Genomic DNA, 24471 nt, shown 5'->3' with positions numbered 1-24471 from the left:
GAGGTCCTGAGCGCTCTGGAGCAGGTTTTCATCAAGGATCACTCTGCACTTCGCACAGTTCATCTCTCGATCCTGACTGGTCTCCCAGTCCCTGACACTGAAAAACATCCCCACAGCGTTATGCTACTACCTCCATGCTTCACCATAGGGATGGTGCCAGGTTTACTCCAGTTGTGACGCTTGGCATTCAGGCCAAAGAATTCATTCTTGTTTCTCATGGTCTGAGAATCTTTAGATGCCTTTTGGCAAACTCCAAGCGGGCTATCATGTGCCTTTTACTGAGGAGTGGCCTCCGTCTGGCCACTCTACCATAAAGGCCTGATTGGTGGAGTGCTGCAGAGATGGTTGTCCTTCTTGAAGGTTCTCCCATCTCCACAGAGGATCTCTGGAGTTCTTTCAGAGTGACAATCAGGTGCATGATCACCTCCGTGACAAAGGCCCTTCTCCCCGATTGCTCAGTTTGGCCAGGCGGCCAACTCTAGGAAGAGTCTTGGTGGTTCCAAACTACTTCAATTTAAGAATGATGGAAGCCACTGTATTCTTGGGGACCTTCAATGCTGCTGAAATGTTTTCGTACCCTTCCACAGATCTGTGCCTCAACACAATCCTGTATCGGCGCTCTACGGACAATTCCATCTTCCTCATGGCTTGGTTTTTGCTCTGACATGCACTGTCAACTGTGGGACCTTATATAGACAAGTGTGTGCCTTTACAAATCATGTTAAATCAATTGAATTTACCACAGGTGGATTCCAATCAAGTTGTAGAAACATCTCAAGGATGATCAATGGAAACAGGATTCACCTGAGCTCCATTTTGGTTCTTATCGCAAAGTGTCTGAATATTTATGTAAATGTGATATTTCTGTTTTTTTTTATACATTTGCAAACATTTCTAAAAACCTGTTTTCACTTTGTAATTACGGGGTATTGTGTGTAGATTGATGAGGAAATGTGTTTATTTAATCCATTGTAGAATAAGGTTGTAATGTAAGTAAATTTGGAAAAAGTCAAGTGGTCTGAAAACTTTTCAAATGCACTGTAGCTATACCTATTGAATCTTATACTGCATGCATAGCATGCTTGTATCAAAATAAGAAAATAAAAGTACACCAAAGCAACATATCAAGGTTATGTGTTACATAAACAAGCCTTGTGATTTGTAAGCCCTTGAGACATACCTTGCAATGGTTCTAAATTAACTCTTACATGGTTCTTCTATAAACACCTGAGTATATGTTATATAGAAGCAACGTATAATTTACATTTACATTTTAGTCATTTAGCAGACGCTCTTATCCAGAGCGACTTACAGTAGAGTGCATACATTTTATTTTTACATTTCATTACATTTTTTACATACTGAGACAAGGATATCCCCACCGGCCAAACCCTCCCTAACCCGGACGACGCTATGCCAATTGTGCGTCGCCCCACGGACCTCCCGGTTGCGGCCGGCTGCGACAGAGCCTGGGCGCGAACCCAGCCCAGCCTGGGCGCGAACCCAGAGACTCTGGTGGCGCAGCTAGCACTGCGATGCAGTGCCCTAGACCACTGCGCCACCCAGGAGTGAGTATATGTTATATAGAAGCAACGTATAATCATGCATTTTGATTATGCTAATTTGAACAACCATTATTTAAGGTACTAGACGTCTACTGTGAAACACCTGATACATTCAAATACAACCACATATGACTCGGATTCTCACCGCACACTTTTATGTGACGCTATTTCGATATGTATGACATTTCTCAATTTCTGCCACTGGGTGGCTGGCAGTGGCTCATTTGTGAGTCAACACTGACCATCGGTCTACATCCAGCCAGTGTCAGGGAGGGCGATGTGGCCATCGGAGCATGAAAATAACCATGTAACGTGTCTGCAGGGCAGCCCATTCACTATACAAATGAGCTGGGATCATATCCACGGGCTACATCTACAGCGCCGAGCCAGCCACAGAGCTGGAGCAATCGTCCGATCCCCCAGTCGGGGAATGACCCTGGAGCAACACATTTTCATGACAAATGAGGCGCAGTAATTCCGATTGGCCTCTTTAGACATGAGTTTCGGGCAGAGAGCTCATTTAGACTGTTGGCCCTGAATCCCATGTACGACCACAGCATCATGCACATGCACACAAACACGCACGCACGCAGGCACACACACACACACACACTCATGAATAGATACGGATATAGACACACACCGGCACACAAACGCACACACAGACAGAAGGCACAGAGCGTCGTGTCAAGGTAAGTTTACATTCTGCAAACACACAGGCTCATTCATTCAAACCCACATCACACACACATATATACAGCTTAGAGGTCGACCGATTAATCGGAATGGCCGATTCATTTGGGCCAATTTCAAGTTTTCATAACAATCGGAAACCGGTATTTTTGGACAACGATTTGGCCTATTATTTTTTTATTTTATTTTTTTACACCTTTATTTAATCTTTATTTAACTAGGCAAGTCAGTTAAGAACACATTCTTATTTTCAATGACGGCCCAGGAACGGTGGATTAACTGTCTCGTTCAGGGGCAGAACGACAGATTTTTACCTTGTCAGCTCGGGGATTCAATCTTGCAACCTTACAGTTAACTTCTTGCGACTATAGGGGGTGCTGTTTCAAATTAGCATAATTGTCTCTACAGATGAAACGGCTTCCTACTCAATTCTTGATCGTACAATATGCATATTATTGTTATTATTGGATAGAAAACACTATCTAGTTTCTATAGCCGTTTGAATTATGTCTCTGAGTGGAACAGAACTTTTTCTACAGCGAAATCCATGACAGGTTTTGCGAAGGTCTGAGAGCGAAGCTCTGATCTCAGTTCAGTTTAAAGGGGTGTGTATATCCTATGGAACGACACGAACTGCACCCGCCTTCCCCTGGATGTCAGTAAGCAATGAGAAGTGGAATGGGGTTCCTACGTAACTCTCAGAGGTTATAAAAGACCAAGGAGTGAGGTACGCCATCTTTTCGACGTTGAACTTTACGCAGAGAGAGACCTGGGCATGCCATTTTCGAGCGCTCAGTAATGAACTTTAGATATATCAGTCTGTAATTTAATTTGATATAGGTGTTAGAAACATCATAACGAAGCTATTTGAAACCGAGTTATATCAGATTATGCAAATATATTGCTATTTTTCGGAATTTCCTCAGTATTGCGTATTGAGGATTTGGACACGTTAGCTAATGTTAGCAATTGTTAGCTATAGTTAGCTGCTATATCATAAGTTGAATGCAACGTTTTACAACCAAGCAACGATTCTTTTGGACAAAGAACCACCATGGCAAGATTCTGATGGAAGCTCGTCGAAAAGTAAGAGCTATTTATGATGTTATTCCGTTTTTATGTGGAAAAATGTAAACTCAATAATGGTGATTAGTGACGCCGTTATTGCGTCACTAGTCTGGCTGTAACGCACACTGTATGTCTAGTAACGTTAATTTAAAAAATCTAACTCTGCGGTTGCATTAATAACTAATACATCTTTCATTTCATGTCCAACCTGTATTTTTTTTGTCAAGTTTATGAATAGTTTTCGATAAAAATAGTTGTATTATCATGATGCTGCCGGGCAGATTGCTTGAGTAGTTGGACAGTATTTCCATTGTGTAAGCACGATTTGTGCCGCTAAATATGCACATTTTCGATCAAACTCTATATGGATTGTGTAATGTGATGTTACAGGAGTGTCATCGGAAGAATTCTGAGAAGGTTAGTGAAAAAATTAATATATTTTGGCGATGTTTACGTTATCGCTCTCTTTGGCTAGAATCAATGCTCTGGTAACGTTTGCATATGTGGTATGCTAATATAACGATTTATTGTGTTTTCGCTGTAAGACACTTAGAAAATCTGAAATATTGTCTGTATTCACAGGATCTGTGTCTTTCGATTAGTGTATGCTGTGTATTTTTACGAAATGTTTGATGATTAGTAAGTAGGTAAACACGTTGCTCTATGTAGTTATTCTAGTCCATTTGTGACGGTGGGTGCAATTGTAACCTATGACATCTACCTGAAATATGCACATTTTTCTAACAAAACCTATCCTATACCATAAATATGTTATCAGACTGTCATCTGATGAGGTTTTTTCTTGGTTAGGGGCTATCAATATCTTAGTTTAGCCGAATTGGTGATAGCTACTGGTGTTGAGAGAAAATGGTGGACAAGAAAAATTGTGATTTTTGCTAACGTGTTTAGCTAATAGATTTACATATTGTGTCTTCCCTGTAAAACATTTTAAAAATCTGAAATGGTGGCTTTATTCACATGATCTGTATCTTTCATTAGGTGTCTTGGACTTGTGATTTAATGATATTTAGATGCTACTATTTAATTGTGACGCTATGCTAGCGATGCTAATCAGTGTGGGGGGGTGGGGGGTGCTCCCGGACCCGGGGTAGGTGCTCGGTAGAGGTTAACTAGTCCAACGCTCTAACCACCTGATTACATTGCATTCCACGAGGAGCATGTCTGTTACGCGAATGCAGTAAGCCAAGGTAAGTTGCTAGCTAGCATTAAACTTATCTTGTAAAAAAACAATCAATCAATCATAATCACCAGTTAACTACACATGGTTGATGATATTACTAGTTTATCTAGCGTCTGCTGCGTTGCATATAATCGATGCGGTGCATATCGTTGCTCCAATGTGTACCTAACCATAACTTCTTCTGGCTGCAGGGGCAGTATTGAGTAGCTTGGATGAAAATGTGCCCATTGTAAATGGCCAGCTCCTCATTCTCAGTTGCTAATATATGCATATTATTATTAGTATTGGATAGAAAACAACCTAAAGTTTCCAAAACTGTCAAAACATTGTCTGTGAGTAACACAGAACTGATATTGCAGGCGAAACTCTGAGGAAAATCCAAACAGGAAGTGGCTTCTATTTTGAAAACTCCATGTTCCATAGCCTCATTTTGCTAGATTTAAAGGGATATGAACCAGATTCCTTTTCCTATCGCTTCCTCAAGGTGTCAACAGTCTTCAGCCATAGTTTCAGGCTTTTATTTTGAAAAATTAGCCAGAACGATAACATCTCGTCAAGTGGTCACATGAGTTTTGCTCGCGCAACAGAGTTTGGACAGCCATTGTTTTTCCCTCTCCTACTGTGAAAGAGATTTGCGGTTGATATATTATCAATTATATATTTTCAAAACAACCTGAGGATTGATTATAAAAACGTTTGACATGTTTCTGTGGACATTATGGAAACTATTTGTAATTTGTCTGCGTTGTCGTGCCCGCTCTTTCCTGTGGATTTCTGATCATAACGCGCCAAACAAACAGAGGTATTTTGGATATAAAAATAATCTTTATGGAACAAATGGAACATTTGTTGTCTAACTGGGAGTCTCGTGAGAGAAAACATCCGAAGATCAACAAAGGTAAACGATTAATTTGATTGCTTTTCTGATTTTCGTGACCGAGCTACTTGATGCTAAGTGTACTTAATGTTTGTCGAGCGATCGATAAACTTACACAAACGCTTGGATTGCTTCGCTGTAAAGCATAATTTAAAAATCTGACACGACAGGTGGATTAACAAAAGGCTAAGCTGTGTTTTCCTATATTGCACTTGTGATTTCATGAATCTAAATATTTTTTGTAATATTTATTGAATGTAGCGCTATGCTATTCAGCGGTTGTTGATGACACTTATCCCATTAACGGGATTGCAGCCATAACAAGATAAACATCAATGCCTTTCTTAAAATCAATACACAGAAGTATATATTTTTAAACCTGCATATTTAGGTAATAGAAATCCAGGTTAGCAGGCAATATTAACCAGGTGAAGTTGTGTCACTTCTCTTGCGTTCATTGTACGCAGAGTCAGTGTATATGCAACAGTTTGGGCCGCCTAAATTGCCAGAATTGTACTTAATTATGACATAACATTGAAGGTTGTACAATGTAACAGGAATATTTAGACTTAGGGATGCCACCCGTTAGATAAAATACGGATCGGTTCCGTATTTCACTGAAAAAATAAACGTCTTGATAAATAAATGTCTTGAATAAACGTGATAGTCTCCGGATTCGACCATATTAATGACCTAAGGCTCGTATTTCTGTGTGTTATTATGTTATAATTAAGTCTATGATTTGATAGAGCAGTCTGACTGAGCGATGCTAGGCACCAGCAGGCTCGTAAGCATTCATTCAAACAGCACTTTATTGCGTTTTGCCAGCAGCTCTGCTGTTTATGACTTCAAGCCTATCAACTCCTGAGATGAGGCTGGGGTAATCGATGTGAAATGGCTAGCTAGTTAGCGGGGTGCGCGCTAATAGCGTTTCAAACGTCACTCGCTCTGAGACTTGGAGTGGTTGTTCCCCTTGCTCTGCAAGGGCCGTGGCTTTTGTGGAGCGATGGGTAACGCTGCTTCGAGGGTGGTTGTTGTCGTTGTGTTCCTTGTTCGAGCCCAGGTAGGAGCGATGAGACGTACTGTAGCTATACTGTTACACTGGCAATACTAAAGGGCCTATAAGAACATCCAATAGTCAAAGGTTAATGAAATACAAATGGTATAGAGAGAAATAGTCCTATAATTCCTATAATAACTACAACCTAAAACTTCTTACTTGGGAATATTGAAGACTCATGTTAAAAGGAATCACCAGCTTTCAATTGTTATCATGTTCTGAGCAAGGAACTTAAACGTTAAAACATTCTTACATAGCACATATTGCACTTTTACTTTCTTCTCCAACACTTAGTTTTTGCATTATTTAAACCAAATTGAACATGTTTCATTATTTATTTGAGGCTAAATTGATTTTATTGATGTATTATATTAAGTTAAAATAAGTGTTCATTCAGTATTGTTGTAATTTTCATTAAAAATCGACCGATTAATCGGTATCGGCTTTTTTGGTCGTCCAATAATCGGTATCGGTATCAGCGTTGAAAAATCATAATCGGTCGACCTCTAATACAGACATACACATACCCTCTGTCAATACCTCCCTTTCTTTCACATACCCAGATTTTCTTTGTCATTGCTATTGTGTATACCTCACTGAATTCCTGATCAATTTCTTCACTGACCAATGGAGATTGGTCAGTAGTCTGTTGTTCTGTTGTCAGTAGTCTGTTGTTCTTAATGTCACTGATTTATTTCCACAATTAAGCAGAATCTGACACCCAGGTGCTTTATCGATCATCTCAGGCTGAGGAGAGGGAGTGGAGGGCACAACTCAGGAGATGTGTATCGGTCTAGATCAATCTCCCTACATGTTTTCTTTCACAATCAATGTCCAAATGTCTCTATCACATAGGCAAGGATAAAATCCCCATGTCTGTGTCCTGTGTGTGTGTGCCTTTGTGAGTCTGTCTATGTTTGCGTTTGTGTGAGTCTGCATTTGGTCATGCTGTGTGTTCGTATGTGTGTGTACCTCCCATTCTGTGATGCTTCATCCCGTTAAGGTTTCCGAGTGACTGTGGTTAGAAAATGGCCGCTAAACATTACGCTGTCATTTCATGGTTATGTGAGGTAGTCAGAAGCACCTCTCTCTCTCTGTCCACATTAGTTCTGTCAACCTGGGTGTCTGGCAGAGGACAGGGTGACCATGCACAACATCCAGTCTGACCCGGCCATCTAGAGGTCACAACCCTGGGCCGCCATGCTGCAGGCTAGAGCAGCAGCAACAGCAGCCTCTGGTCTGTGTGATGGAAGACGTGCCACAGACACAACAGCTGCTGGACCAGGAAGAGAGAGAGACAGAGAGGCAGCTCCCAGGGAACAGCTGTCTGCTAAAGGCTACCAGGGAGGGCAACAACTAACCAACCCAGGTGTTTGGTGAAGAACGGAGGAAGTCTTGCGTTGAATAACCTTTGTGACCCATTTGGTTTCTGTGAATGGGGTAACTATAATCAAAGGTGTGTTATGAGTTTGGATTTTTGTTTCAAATACAATTGGATAAGCACGGTACAGTAACAACCCGTTGCATTTCTGTTTCAGCAAATAAACCAGAGGTGTATGTTTTTATCTAGTTTTCATCTTGAAGTGCTTGTGTGGAACACTGCATCAGGGAGCTTAATGACTCATGCTGACTGAGCTACAATACACATACCAAAGAATGTAGGAAGCGACAGAGTCAACTGAGCAATCCAGACACCAAGCCTATGGATGGAGGAGTGTCATTCCCACGATAGAGTGCCTATATCTAGTTAATAACAGCTAATTGAGCTCCAGGAGCTCTCTCTCATGCCTAGTCTATTTCAGTACACACACGAGCTCCTGGTGATTCTGCTTTTAGCCAATCAGTAACACACACGACGAGCACACAGACAAACAGATACTCACACGCATGGTCGCATGACTTTGTCTGAAAGTGGGGGTGCAAAAATAAAATATATATATTTTTTTAACATTTCTTCACAGGGGTCATTTATATTTATGAACAGAACACCACTTTTTTATTAGGTTCCTCCACAATAAATTCTATATAACTTGAATACTTGAATGAAACACACAAGGCCAGAAAAAAATGTGTGCGCATTTATCTAGGCCTATATGCAAACGGTGCAAAACAATTCCTAATATACAGTGCCTTCAAAAAGTATTCATACCCCTTGACCTATTCCAGATTTTGTTGTGGTACAGCCTGAAATCAAAATGGATTAAGGAACTCCAGTGTAGATTTGGCCTTGTGTTTTACGTAACTGTACTACCGAAAGGTGAATTTCTCTCCCAGTGTCTGTTGGAAAGAAGACCAGGTTTTCCTCTAGGATTTTTCCTGCGCTTAGCTCTATTCTGTTTATTTTTATGTAAAAAAAACTCTCTAGTCCTTGACGATGACAAGCATAAGCATAAAATGATGCAGCCACCACCATGCTTGAAAATATGAAGAGTGGTACTCAATGAAGTGTTGGATTTGCCCCAAACATAACACTTCGTATTATGGACATGAAGTTGATTTGACACATTTCACACAAGATTTTCAGTTTTACTTTAGTGCCTGTTTGCAAACAGGATGCATGGCCTATATTAGTTTTGGAATATATTTGTTTTGTACAGGTTTCTGTCTTTTCCCTCTGTCATTTAACCTGTTTGGGCTGCAGGGGCAGTATTGAGTAGCCAGATAAAAGGTGCCCATTTCAAACGGCCTCGTACTCAATTCAAACGGCCTTCTTCTCAATTCTCAATTCTTCGTACAATATGAATATTATTATTACTATTGGATAGAAAACGCTCTCTTGTTTCTAAAACCGTTTGAATTATATCTGTGAGTAAAACAGAACTCATTTGGCACAAACTTCCTGACCAGGAAGTGGAAAGTCATAAATCGAGGCTCTGTTCTAGGTCCTGCCTATAAATGGGCATAATACGTATTAGTATACATGCACGTCATACACCTTCCCCTAGATGTCAAGAGGCAGTGAGAGAAGAAATGTAGTGTTTATCTTGGTCTGAGTTGGAATAAATCCTCTTGGAATGACGTGTCACCCATTTCCTGTTTTCAGGAAGGCGCGAGAAGGAACCGGGGATTGCCTTCTGAAAAGCTGTCGTTATAGGCGACTACTATCTCCGGTTTTGATTTTATTTGATACATGTGACCATATCATCGTAAAGTATGTTTTTTCAATATAGTTTAATCAGATTATTGAAATTTTTTCGGGAGTTTTGCCGTATTCAGTTCTCTTCCGCTTGTTGACATGGAGAGATTCGCGCCACTTGGCAAGTGTGCTTGCTAAATCGAGAGGGAAAAAGGCCGTTCTAAATCCAAACAACGATTGTTCCCGACAAAGGACCCCTTGTACAACATTGTGATGAAAGATCAGCAAAAGTAGGACCCAATTTATGACGCTATTTCATATATCTGTCGAACATGTTGTGCTAGTCGTTTGCGCGTAGCTTTGGGTACTCTCTCGCTATACCTAAGCTGTATGTCGTAATTAAGTTATTTTTAGAATTCTAACACGGCGATTGCATTAAGAACTAGTGTATCTATCATTTCCTATACAACATGTATTTTTTAGTTATGTTTATGAATAGCTATTTGGTCAGAATATGTGTGTCAGAAAAAGTGTCAGAAAAATATCCGGACATTGTGGGAAAAATATGCTACATTAGCACAATGTATAACCACTGATTTCAGCTCTAAATATGCACATTTTCGAACAAAACATAAGTGTATGTATAACCTGATGTTATAGGACTATCATCTAATGAAGCTTATCAAGGTTAGTCAAAAATTATATATCTTTTGCTGGTTTGTCACGATCGCTAACTTTTGCTACTGGGAAATGGCTTGTGTTTCTGGCTATTGTGGTAAGCTAATATAACGCTATATTGTGTTTTCGCTGTAAAACACTTAATAAATCGGAGATATTGGCTGGAATCACAAGATGCCTGTCTTTCATTTGCTGTACACTATGTATTTTTCAGAAATGTTTTATGATGAGTATTTAGGTATTTGACGTTGGTGTCTGTAATTATTCTGGCTGCTTTCGGTGCAATTTCTGATTGTAGCTGCAATGTAAACTATGATTTATGCCTGAAATATGCACATTTTTCGAACAAAACATAGATTTATTGTATAACATGTTATAAGACTGTCATCTGATGAAGTTGTTTGTTGGTTAGTTTGGTTGGTTCTTGGTTAGTTAGGTTAGCTTTGTGCATGCTACCTGTGCTGTGAAAAATGTCTGTCCTTTTTTGTATTTGGTGGTGAGCTAACATAAATATACGTGCTGTTTTCGCTGTAAAACATTTTAAAAATCGGACATGTTGGCTGGATTCACAAGATGTGTACCTTTCATTTGCTGTATAGGACTTGTTAACCTGTTTGGCGTGCAAGCCCGACGTCGGTACATTTATGACAACAGCCACTTCAAGTGCAGGGCGCGAAATTCAAAAGATATATTTTTTAAATATTTAACTTTCACACATTAACAAGTCCAATACAGCATATGAAAGGTACAGATCTTGTGAATCCAGCCAACATGTCCGATTTTTAAAATGTTTTACAGGGAAGACAAAATATGTAAATCTATTAGCTAACCACGTTAGCAAAAGACTCCACTTTTATTACTCCATCAGTTTTTGACTCCATCAGTAGCTATCACAAATTCGGCCAAATAAAGATATAAATAGCCACTAACCAAGAAACAACCTCATCAGATGACAGTCTGATAACATATTTATTGTATAGCATATGTTTTTTTTTGTTGAAAAATTTGCATATTTCAAGTATAAATCATAGTTTACATTGCAGCTACAGTCAGGAATTGCATCGAAAGCAGACAGAAAAATTTCAGACACCAACGCCAAATAACTAAATACTCATCATAAAACATTTCTGAAAAGTACATAGTGTACAGCAATTGAAAGACAGGCATCTTGTGATTCCAGACAATATTTCCGATTTATCAAGTGTTTTACAGCGATAACACAATATAGCGTTATATTAGCGTAGCCACAATAGCCAGAAACACTTGGGCGCCAACGACCAGTTCACATGCACGACAGATATTAGAAATAGCATCATAAAATGTTTCTTACTTTTGGTGATCTTCCGTCAGAATGTTGGACAAGGTGTCCTTTGTCCAGAACAGTCGTTGTTTGGATCTGGAACGGCAAATTTCCCTCTTGATTTAGCATGGGCACTTGCCAAGTGGCACGGATCTCTCCAACGTCAACAAAAACAGAGAACGGAACACGGCAAAACTCCCGAAAAAAATTCAATAATCTGATTAAACTATATTGAAGAAACATACTTTACGATGATATGGTCACATGTATCAAATAAAATCTAAACCGGAGATGTTAGTCGTCCATAACGACAGCTAAACAGAAGGCAAATCCATGTCCTCTTTCGCGCGCTCCAGAAACAGGAAATGGACGGTCACATCATACAAAGAACTTTAATTCCACCTCAGACCAAGATAGACACGAAATTTCTTCTCTCACCACCTCTTGACAACCAGGGGAAGGTGTATGAAGTGTACGTAGACTCTTACGTTCATTGCCCATGTATAGGCATGAAGTTGAACAGAGCATCGATTTCTGACATTCCACTTCCTGGTCAGGAAATGTGCTGCAGAAGGAGTTCTGTTTCACTCAGAGAAATAATTCAAATAATAATTTCTAAAACATATATTTTGAATTTCGCGCCCTGCACTTGAAGTGGCTGTTGTCATATTGTGGCCGGCCTCGGGCTTGCAGCCAGAAGAAGTTAAGCTAATATTGTGGAGTAACTACAATGTTGTTGATCCATCCTCAGTATTCTCCTATCACAGCCATTAAACTCTGTAACTGTTTTAAAGTCACCATTGGCGTCATAGTGAAATCCCTGACCGGTGTCCTTCCTTTCTGGCGACTGAGTTAGGAAATATGTCTTTATCTTTGTAGTGACTGGGTGCATTGATACACAATCCGAAGTGTAATTAATAACTTCATCACGCTCAAAGGGATATTCAATGTCTCCTTTATTTATAGGTGCCCTTCTTTACGAGGCAATGGAAAACCTCCATGGTCTTTGTGGTTGAATCTCTGTTGGAAATTCAGTGCTCGACTAAGACCCTAGAATTGTATATGTGGGGTATAAAGATGAGGAAGTCATAAAAAAATCATGGTAAACAATATTATTGCACACAGAGTCCATGAAATTTCTTATGTGACTTGTTAAGTACATTTTTACTCCTGAACTTATTTAGGCTTACCTTAACATTGACACAACTGTGGAAAGCATCGGAGTCAATATGGGCCAGCATCCCTGTGGAACGCTTTCGACACCTTGTAGAGTCCATGCCTCAACAAATTGAGGCTGTTCAGAGTGCAAAAGGTTGTGAACCTCTATTAGGAAGGTGTTCCTAATGTTTTGTACACTCAGTGTATATTCAGTTAAAAGATTGATTTATTGAAACTACAATACAACTGGTGACATTATATCATAGAACACGATCTTTAAAAATGCAGTAACCTTAGCAGTTGAATGCACCAATTTGTAAGTCGCTCTGGATAAGAGCGTCTGCTAAATGACTTAAATGTAAATGTAAATGCAGTTGTGCTTGCTTGTAGAAGCCTATGGCTGTTCAATGGCATAGCCTTGTTTTGTTAATTTAGCAGACAATATACGTATTTACAGAGCCCTTATCACAGTCAAGACACACCTATATTATAGTAAAAAACACAAGGTAATATAACAGAAGAAAATGAAACATAATTTTTTTGATTTAGTATATTCTGCCTGTGATTTGTAATTTTCTAAATGGATAATTCCACATCGAAAACTGCATGGTGATGAACTACAGCCACAACATCTGTTTGGTGAGTAGACCTAGGCTTAATGATTCTGAAGAAAACATTAACTTTGTCTTCATCAAACCAATGTTTTTGCATATTTTGAGTGTGTACCGAGTCTATGTTTAAGGGGGGTTATAGTGTAGCCTAAGGCTAACCAATTCTAAATGGCACTAGCAGTTTGCGAAGTAGCCTAATCGGAAAATAGATGGGACACAATTATTTTAAAACTGCATCTTGTAGTTGACGAATTCAACTACAAAATACTAGTCTTCTCCCATTTTTTTAACTATTGCCCCCACCCACAAGGTGTATAAACGACAACAATAAATAAGAATAAAATAAGGTAATAGATACAAAACAAAAATTTGAAGAACATAAATCAATCAACTCTAATTAGCACATGTAGGACAGTATGCAAGTGTGTGTGCATGGACTTTGCAGATGTATTTCTCTCATGTGCAGCACATAGTATTTGTTTTCCAGTCCTTCTTTGGGGGCATAATTGGCATCTCCTCCTCTTGCCTGCCCCAGCTGCAGCCTCAGATGGATCAGGACAAGATTCAGCCCCCTGAACAGCTTTCACAAGCGCTGCAGAGGCTGCTGTGCGGGGGAGGCGCTCCCTTCTTTGAATGTATGGGGTTACAAGTGCCTTTCCCTGTTGCTCCAGGAGGAAAAAGCACTTGTTCCACTTATCAGGCATCCAGGTAGGGTTGATCTTGTTCCATATCACAAAGGCATTGTATGAGGACACATCAATGATATTATGGAAGATGACCAGGGGCCAGCGGGCAGTCATCCTCCTGCAGCTGTAAGTTCCAATCATCTTGTCCAGGTTGTCCATGCCTTCTTTGTTGTGGTTGTAGTCCAGGATGATTCCTGTCCTCACGATCACTGATCTCAGATGTTTTGTGCAGTGTGCTCAGTAGGACCACATTCTTGTTCCTCTTTGGGAGGTAAGAAACTAGAGTGGTGGCAGGGATGAAGGCAAACTTTGATGAGAAGGCCTCTCTCCCCCTTGTTGCAAGGAGAAGCAGGGGGGAGCTCAGGCTTGTTCTTTCTAACTGTGCCAACCATGATGATCTTCCTCTTCAGGAGCTGCTGGCTTAGTTCAATTAGTAGCACACATAATCTCAATATCTCATTGTGTGTGTGTGTGTGTGTGTGTGTGTGTGTGTGTGTGTGTGTGTGTGTGTGTGTGTGTGTGTGTGTGTGTGTGTGTGTGTGTGTGTGTGTGTGTGTGTGTGTGTGTGTGTGTGTGTGTGTGTGTGTGTGTGTGGTTTTTGTGGTGTGTAAATCATGTTATAATGACTCTAAGACAGTCTTTGTACCCTGGTGGTGTACAGTTTTCATGGAAATATGACAAAGGTGATGTTTCACTTTTCTAAGGTTGGGGTCACTCTAGGAAAAGTCATCAAATCTGTTGTTAAACACAGTGGGGGCTTTTGACCCTTAAGACAACACAAGGGTTAAGCAAGTCAGCCATATCAGCTATGTTTTTTTTAAAGGCAGAAAATTAGGCTTAATTAACTGTTTCACTGCCAGACAAGACTCCGCTGATAGCCAGGTGTAGCGGTGGTAAGGATTCACTCCATGGTTCTGAAAATAAAGCTCTGCTGTTGGGACAGCTTTATGTAGGCCCTAACAGTTTGTGGGCACCGTTTGTCACCGTTATAGTGCAATTCATGTATTCTTTAGTGTTGTGTTGTGTAGTGGCTTTGCTGGCATGCATCAAACAATTTTTTGGTGGGTTTGCCCCACCAAGATTTACATGCTTAAATCGTCACTGCATAGGGGACAACACAGAGAATTAAGATCATTTAATATTGCTATCAAAGCGCTAAGGAGAGTAAATATCAAGGGGCTAACTTAACCTGTTGAGGCTGGGGGCGCTGTTGTCACTATTTATGCTAATCGTGTAATTTTTGAAACGGCTTCCTACAAAATTCTTGATCGTACAATATGCATATTATTATTATTATTGGATAGAAAACAGTCTATAGTTTCTATAGGAGTTGAAATTTTGTCTCTAAGTGGAACAGAACCCATTCTACAGCAATTTCCCTGACATGGAGTCAGATTTCAGAAATGTTGGCCCCTGATCTGGAGTCAGTTTAAAGGCCACTGTTATTCCTATGAGTATACGGACACTGCTTACGTCTTCCCCTGGATGCCTTTACGTGATGACGATTTGAATGGGGTCGATTGCGCGTTCACAGGCACTATAAATTAAAAAACCCTGTAGCTAGTCACTCTTTTGGAGCTGCGTCATGCGCCTGGAGGACACCGACCCGCACCTGTTCCAAGCATTAGTGCTGGGAGTAATCTTTCTCCGGTCATGTTAAGACTCGTTATAGGAGTTAAAAACATCATAAGGTAGTTAATTTAAAGCATTTTATAGCAATTTATATCCGTTTAGTGCGATTTTGGGACATTTATTTCTGAAACGCTGTGAATCGCTGGGCACGCTTCCAGTTCATGCTGAACGCAGTTGGCATTTCCACATGGCAAGAGGACAGCTTTCCACCAAAAGACGATTAGACCCAAGAAAGGATCCTTTGCCCAAGATACTGATGGAAGAACAGCTCAAAGTAGGACATTTTTATTATGATAAATCGTGTTTCTGTCGAAAAATGTTAGTGGCTTAGGACGCCATGTTTTCTGACGTAGCTTCGCTTGGCGCAAACTGTATTGAAAAGTAAGGATAATTTAAAAAATGTAATTCCGCGATTGTATTAAGAATTAAATTGTCTATCAATCGCTGTCCACCCTATATTTTTTAGTCACGTTTATGAGTATTTATGTATACGAGTAGATCACTGTCTAATATGGCGCACGGACATTTTCTCACCAGCTGGGCTACTTTTTCCATTGTCTAACCATGATTTTGGTGGCTAAATATGCACATTTTCGAACAAACTGTATATGCATGTTGTAATGTGATGTTACAGGGGTGCCATCTGAAGAATTCTGAGAAGGTTAGTGAAAAAAATAATATATTTTGGCGATGTTTACGTTATCGCTCACTTTGGCTAGAATTAATGCTGGGGTAATGTTTGCACATGTGCTATGCTAATATAACGATTTATTGTGTTTTCGCTGTAAGACACTTAGAAAATCTGAAATATTGTCTGTATTCACAGGATCTGTGTCTTTCGATTAGTGTATGCTGTGTATTTTTACGAAATGTTTGATGATTAGTAAGTAGGTAAACACGTTGCTCTATGTAGTTATTCTAGTCCATTTGTGACGGTGGGTGCAATTGTAACCTATGCCATCTACCTGAAATATGCACATTTTTCTAACAAAACCTATCCCATACCATAAATATGTTATCAGACTGTCATCTGATGAGTTTTTTTCTTGGTTAGGGGCTATAAATATCTTAGTTTAGCCGAATTAGTGATAGCTACTGTTGTTGGTGGACAAAGAAAAGATGGTGGATTATGCTAATGTGTTTTTAGCTAATAGATTTACATCTTTACATATTGTGTCTTCCCTGTAAAACATTTTAAAAATCGGACATGTTGGCTGGATTCACAAGATCTGTGTCTTTCATTAGCTGTATTGGACTTTAATGTGTGAAAGTTAAATATTTAAAAAAAAAAAAAAAATTCATTTCGCGGCTCTGCCTTTTCAGTGGGGGTGGGGGGGGAGTGCCGCTAGCGGCACGCTCATCCTAGACAGGTTAATAAACAAGAGTCGAATACTTGAACTTGATACTATTTTTTTAGTTACATAATCATACTTCCACAATGACTAAGGAAGTAGCGCACCCTTGGTGCTACTGTATGCTTTGTTATTTCCTGGAACTGCATAAAGGAAGATTATTGGAACTGAGATATCAATTTTTATTGTGATAGGACACCACTGCCTGACAAAGGCCACCCCAAAACCCAGGTCTCTTTGGACCTCCCTTCAGGCCAATGAGGAGTCATGTCCCTGTCACTAAATCCCATGCTCCGCCCCTCCCCATTAGACTGGGCGGAGTCAGGCCATGCGGCTAATACAGGATCAGCCTGTAGCCTCTGGTTGTCTCTTTCTCTCCTTTTGCCTCTTGTTTTGCTCTCACCTGCCAATTTATTCACAGTCTCCGTGGTTTCTGGCCATCCTCACGTTTGCTCGCTTTCGGCTGCTGGCTCACCCTGAAAGGAGAAGAGAGGAAAAATTACTCGTTATGAATACTTAAAAAAGAGAAAAGAATGACTGTGTTTTCAATGACAAGCCAAGCTGCTTGGATGACACTTGGTTTTGTGGGCTCCTCACATGGCAACGGCGGCTAGCGAAGTGCATTGGTACTGCGTAGAGGGTGCCAAGGTCTTTGTTGAAGCAGGGCGAGTGTAGTACCGCCAAAGCAAGGGCTTAGCGAAAGGAAATGTTCTACCGGATAGGCATAGAATCACAGATACTATTATTAGTACATCCCACTCCAGCTATAGACCTTTAAAAAATACATTACTGACACAGAATTCTGGCTAGGCCTATATCGAGTATCGCTGGAGACTGTTGGCAGACTGAACCTGTTTTCATTAACTATGTGGAAACCATAAAAATCTTATCCACCCACCTGACAAAAAAATAACTCATACCTCCCCATACCCCTTTCTTCTCCAAAAATATCTCTCTACATTCCTGGCTCTACCCCCTGCCTCCTCCCTCCTCCTCCTCTCCCTTTCGGCTCTGCTGAGGCAGGTTTCGCTGCTTTTCAGGAACCAAGCGTTACATAACTGGAGGAGCGAACGTCCAGCTGGGCCAAAAATAAGACTTTCTACTCAGTGGGGGGTGGGCTGCTCCACATACCCCAGGGACAGCGGACAGTCACATCTAACCATAGACAGAGGAGAGGAAATAGAGGATCCGCTCACTGAATAAATAATAGAGGGGTAAAAAAAACACACCGATAAAGCCCTCAATCCTTCCAAACATTAATGCAAAGGGACGAGTGTTAATAAGGGAGTGTTTGAACCTCAGGAACATAAAAGTAGAGGCCTTTCCTGACCGCTGTCCTTATTTTCAGACTGGGTCGACAGTGGACTCCTCTCCTTGTCTCCTCACCTTCATCTGCACTGTTCTGTTCTGAAAACAAAGAACATGTGACAGCAATATGGTTGATCCCTATCCAGCACTCGCTTTCACCTGTACATTTCCTTCCCCTCAGAGCAGACAAAGGCAGGAGACATGGAGAGGAAGTCTCTGTAGACTATTGAGATCCCTTATCAAGGTTTTCTCGCTTTCTTGCTATTTCATCCATGCTGCGGCCCAGTGGGCGAGGTTCCACATTACTGTTGCATTATTTGCAGGCGCACGCAACTAATGGCATTAAAGCCTTGCGTAAGCTCAGAGCATCCAAATATGTCTCTGTGTGTGTGACTTTGTCTGTGTGTGTTTGTGTGTGCGTGCATGGGTGTGTGTGTTTGAGAAATAGTATCGAGAGAGAACGAGCAAGAGAGTGTTTGTGTGTACAACAATGAACTCATCACACATCACACAATACACTCCCTGAGGGCCCAAACCGGTGCATCTCTCGCTCTCTCCCTCTTTTTCTCTCTGGAGCTAGCTGACGCCGCAAAGCATATATTCAACTGAGAGTGACTAATTATACGAACAAAGAAGATGACGGAGATGATGGATATGAGCACTGCCACACTAATCATCATCATCGTCATCCTCATCAACAATGATATCTCCATAAAACAAACACACACACACACACACACACACACACACACACACACACACACACACACACACACACACACACACACACACACACACACACACACACACACACACACACACACACACACACACCTCCTACTTTGACAAAACACTGCATCATCACATTTCCAACTGTGGATCCAGAGTCAATGGCTCATAACGTGGAGAGATATTTGTTCTCTCTAATGAGGACAGAAGAAAATACATATTCAAACATTATGTCAGAGAGAGAAGAGTACCAGGGCTGGAGAAGCCTCCTCTGTGGCTGGGTCCTACCATGGGAGGATGGGGAGATGTAACCTACAGTTCATTGATATGCGTTCACTGTTTGAACTATATATAGTTAATGATAGGAGAACAGTATAGAGTACATGCTGTATTTTTCAGCTCAGCCACGGGATGGAGAGAGGTCAGGTTAGTGCAGCTGATGCTCCGAGGAGGACAATGAATGGAAAGAACAGCAGCATATATTTTGAATAGTTGTCAAGACTTCTCTCAACATTAATAAAAAATCCTAACTGTAAAGTCCTGAAATTGTATTCAAGGCACCATTTCACCTCGATTTCTGTATTTTTCTGTGAAATGTGTTCTACCTTTCCATATGGATGAATAACACTCTAACCGATTGTATCAAATGATGGGTCCTATGTATGGGATAAGCACAACAATTTACTGGTGGTTTTTGGTCGACTGATAATAACCTCTGAATTCACCATCCCTTGAAGTAATTTTCCACACAATGTGCAACCTCAATTTCAACCCAATAAACTTAGAGATTGCAATACCTCCTCCAAGTCTCCAGAGACTTATGCTTGTAAGTTACCACCTCCCCACTAACAGTGGGGCTAACATATACCATGCTCGTATCTCTCCCTCTCTTTATCTCTCCTGAACTCATGGACACAAGGTGTATCTTTCCAGGAGTAGAAGTCCAACAAATCAAGCGATGTCAGCAATCTGTGTGCCTTCTACTCCTCTGGCTGCCCTATCACCATCTGACCCACAGGTCCCCCTCCATCACCCTGTGGAAATGACCAAGAAGTCTTGTCAGGCCCAGTTAATGGGCAACACACCCACTTGTATAATTAAGGCTTGGGGTGGGGGGTTCGAGGCTGGGGTGGTGAAGGGTGAAGGTGAGGCCACCCTGGCCAGGAACAGGAGTTCCCGGACGGGCTGTGAATGCTGAAATCACCTGGGCCGGTCCTCCAATTAATCATCACCTAATGGTAAATCCATCTGTGTCTGGATCAGCTCTCTCACCAGGCCAGCACACACACACTGACCTCACCACCAAGTAACAAGAGAGAGGGAGGGAGGAAGGGGAGAGGGGGATGTAATTGAAAGAGAGACAGAAAGGGAGGAAAGAGATGTATAGAGAAAGAGAGATAATAGTACACGTAGATGGAGATGTGTTTGGGGTGGAGAGAAGAATGAAGACATTGGGAGAAAGAGATCAAATGAAGGGAGGGAATAGCCTGCTGTGTGTGCAATCCAGCTAATAAAGAATGTCTGGATGCCCCGCTGTTAGGACCATGTCTGAAGACCAGACAACAATTGGTGTCGAGACAACAAATGTCGATGAAACATTTGAAAGATTTGAATAGCTGTTCATCACACATACTTCAAATATCTTTATGAAGGCACCAGGAGGTTGACTAGGAGTATAGGGTTGCGGGCCCGACAGCAATCTTTGTGTTGCGGTCGTCATTTTTTGTGCTGTGTGTGGGAGCAGGAGGTCAGACAGACAACTTTGGGATGAAAATATTTTTTGGGTCCTGCAGATTATTTGGAAACAGTCTTCTTTCTTCTTGGCATAGGTCTACCTTTTGTATTAATAGCACATATTTGTTGCATTATTCACAAACTCAAAATCCGCAGCTTCGACTTCAATCAGTCTACCGCTCCTCTTCTAGTTGTGTTTGCGAGTTCAAGTGTGCCTGTAGTAGCCTATATGTGGGGTCTCAATTAAATAGAGTATGCTGCCTATGCATGGGCGGAGAATCACGTGGCAGTTATCTTTCCAAGGAAATGAACTTAAGTATGATTAGAATAATAGCTTAGTAATGTGTCTGTAAATAAATATTAATAATGGAAAGAAGTGAAAGGGGCTCAACCAACATGAATCGAAGTGCAGTCCAAAAATGTTTCAATAAATATTGATTAGCCATGTATTTGTCTCTGCCTGCAGATCCTCATCCTACAAGGTAGGCTATATCCTATATGCAAAACGTAAGAGAAAGTGCAAGTGACCCGCTGTCATCATGCTTGCTGCTTCAAGTTCAGTAGCCATGTGTGGTCTCAAAGAGTAGGCTATAGCCTACGCATGGGCGGAGAATCACGGGGCAGTTTATCTGTCCACGGAAATGTACTTAATAAATATGATTAGGCTATAGTTTACTATATTGCCTAAAAATAAACATGTTTGTCTCCATCTGAAAATGTTGAAAGTGCAACTCTTTCCAACTCTACTCTCTTCAAACTAAGACCAGTAATACTGATAGCCTAATATAATGGGCCATGTGAGAATCTCAGGTAATTTAGGTTATTATTAATTATTTTTCTTAGGTTATTTTTGAGCATTTTGATATTAACTATAGGGCGCAGGTTTCCTGGGACTATGACTGGCAAGTCACATATGCTTAAAATAGCATTGTTGGACTGCAATTGGGTTAGGGACCAGTTTTTTGCAGTAGCGGGTGGGAGTCGGACAGAAAGCAAGCGGGTGTGGGAGGGTGCAGTATGAAAAGCTGCAGATGTGGGCGGGAGCGGGATGAAGAAATCAGTCCCGTGCAGACCTCTAACTAGGAGGTTGGGGAGGAGCAGACAGCTTTTCCCAGCTGCCAATGATAGTTATAATAGTCATAACTAGGACCTGACAGTGATCCATAACAATTGAATGTTGCTTTATTCCTGTCGACGTGTCTCATATACAGACAGGGATTTATATGTAATGCTGGTTTCTTTTATTATAGTAAATACGTCTGGGGAGATGATGGTGATGAGATAAGGCAAATTTGGGACTAAAGTGGGAATTAAGTGGGAATACATTTATCTGGAACAAAGAATATGATTTGGTAATTCTGTGTTACAGGATCTGTGACTTCATTAAATTAAAATGCAGCTAAAGCTCTACTTTAATATGATTTGTAATTAACACATTTCCCAGCCATATACATCATTTCTCTTAAATTGTGCTTACAGGCTTATCTTTTTCAACCTATTTTGTGAAACTGTCAAAGGCTTTTATGTGTGTGTGTGTGTGTGTGTGTGTGTGTGTGTGTGTGTGTGTGTGTGTGTGTGTGTGTGTGTGTGTGTGTGTGTGTGTGTGTGTGTGTGTGTGTGTGTGTGTGTGTGTGTGTGTGTGTGTGTCTTTGTGGTTTTTGTGGTGTGTAAATCATTTTATAACTGCCAGGTCAAAAATGAGCCTCAGACAATCTTTGTACACTGGTGGTGTACTGCTTTCATGGAAATATGAACAAAAGCAAAAGCGACATTTTGTGAAATAAAAAGTGTGTGTGTGTGCATTATTTCATTATTTGCAACATGTGTTTACATGTTTCCTTGTAATCGCCTCTACTGACAACCAGCCTGTACTACTGGAAAATACGACACCATTATGCTTCACACAGACAGGCTAATACAGAAACAATGGTATGGTGCTTTAGCCAGATGCCCTTCTCAGTCATTGACAATGAGGACAGAGAAGGCCTGCTTATTCTAATGTAGTTGCCTGGCCTGCTGCATCTGGTCTTTCACAACATCTGTCAAGACCTCAGAAATGGCTGCCAGTCTTATAAAACCAATGACAAGAGGGACGATTAACAGCAACAATGTGTGATTGACATTACCTACCATGTTATAGCATTATCAGTTCATAACTGCCTCAATGTAGAACCACAGCCATGGAGTCTATCAATGGTTTACCACCCAGCGCTAATACACAATTGTATTAACAAATGTGGATACTTAACACACTGTGTTATATAGTTCCAGAAGTAGGGAGGGATCGTTATCTGCCTGTCTAATATACACTGCTCAAAAAAATAAAGGGAACACTTAAACAACACAATGTAACTCCAAGTCAATCACACTTCTGTGAAATCAAACTGTCCACTTAGGAAGCAACACTGATTGACAATAAATTTCACATGCTGTTGTGCAAATGGAATAGACAAAAGGTGGAAATTATAGGCAATTAACAAGACACCCCCAAAAAAGGAGTGATTCTACAGGTGGTGACCACAGACCACTTCTCAGTTCCTATGCTTACTGGCTGATGTTTTGGTCACTTTTGAATGCTGGCGGTGCTCTCACTCTAGTGGTAGCATGAGTCTACAACCCACACAAGTGGCTCAGGTAGTGCAGTTCATCCAGGATGGCACATCAATGCGAGCAGTGGCAAAAAGGTTTGCTGTGTCTGTCAGCGTAGTGTCCAGAGCATGGAGGCGCTACCAGGAGACAGGCCAGTACATCAGGAGATGTGGAGGAGGCCGTAGGAGGGCAACAACCGAGCAGCAGGACCGCTACCTCCGCCTTTGTGCAAGGAGGTGCACTGCCAGCGCCCTGCAAAATGACCTCCAGCAGGCCACAAATGTGCATGTGTCTGCTCAAACGGTCAGAAACAGACTCCATGAGGGTGGTATGAGGGCCCGACGTCCACAGGTGGGTATTGTGCTTACAGCCCAACACCGTGCAGGACGTTTGGCATTTGCCAGAGAACACCAAGATTGGCAAATTCGCCACTGGCGCCCTGTGCTCTTCACAGATGAAAGCAGGTTCACACTGAGCACATGAGCACATGTGACAGACGTGACAGAGTCTGGAGACGCCGTGGAGAACGTTCTGCTGCCTGCAACATCCTCCAGCATGACTGGTTTGGCGATGGGTCAGTCATGGTGTGGGGTGGCATTTCTTTGTGGGGCCGCACAGCCCTCCATGTGCTCGCCAGAGGTAGCCTGACTGCCATTAGGTACCGAGATGAGATCCTCAGATCCCTTGTGAGACCATATGCTGACACATGCACATTTGTGGCCTGCTGGAGGTCATTTTGCAGGGCTCTGGCAGTGCACACTACACTGACAGACACAGCAAACCTTTTTGCCACAGCTCGCATTGATGTGCCATCCTGGATGAACTGCACTACCTGAGCCACTTGTGTGGGTTGTAGACTCCGTCTCATGCTACCACTAGAGTGAGAGCACCGCCAGCATTCAAAAGTGACCAAAACATCAGCCAGTAAGCATAGGAACTGAGAAGTGGTCTGTGGTCACCACCTGCAGAATCACTTCTTTTTTGGGGGTGTCTTGCTAATTGCCTATAATTTCCACCTTTTGTCTATTCCATTTGCACAACAGCATGTGAAATTTATTGTCAATCAGTGTTGCTTCCTAAGTGGACAGTTTATTTCACAGAAGTGTGATTGACTTGGAGTTACATTGTGTTGTTTAAGTGTTCCCTTTATTTTT

The 24471-nt window shown here is 41.3% G+C and overlaps 1 protein-coding gene across 2 annotated transcripts in view; it reads right to left on the bottom strand.

The window, feature by feature from the left end:
• lrrc4ca (leucine rich repeat containing 4C, genome duplicate a) overlaps positions 1 to 24471 on the bottom strand; it is a 363270-nt gene that overhangs the window by 30318 nt on the left and 308481 nt on the right. For both annotated transcript variants that reach the window (XM_055933763.1, XM_055933762.1), the window contains one exon: positions 17361 to 17433. The gene's annotated coding sequence lies outside the window, so the exon portion shown is untranslated. The remainder of the gene's footprint in view (positions 1 to 17360; positions 17434 to 24471) is intronic.

Source organism: Salvelinus fontinalis, chromosome 9 (genome assembly GCF_029448725.1).
Source record: "Salvelinus fontinalis isolate EN_2023a chromosome 9, ASM2944872v1, whole genome shotgun sequence".
Classification (NCBI taxonomy): Eukaryota; Metazoa; Chordata; class Actinopteri; order Salmoniformes; family Salmonidae; genus Salvelinus; species Salvelinus fontinalis.
The sequence above is the reverse complement of the archived record's forward strand: the minus strand, read 5'-3'. Positions and strand labels throughout refer to the sequence as shown.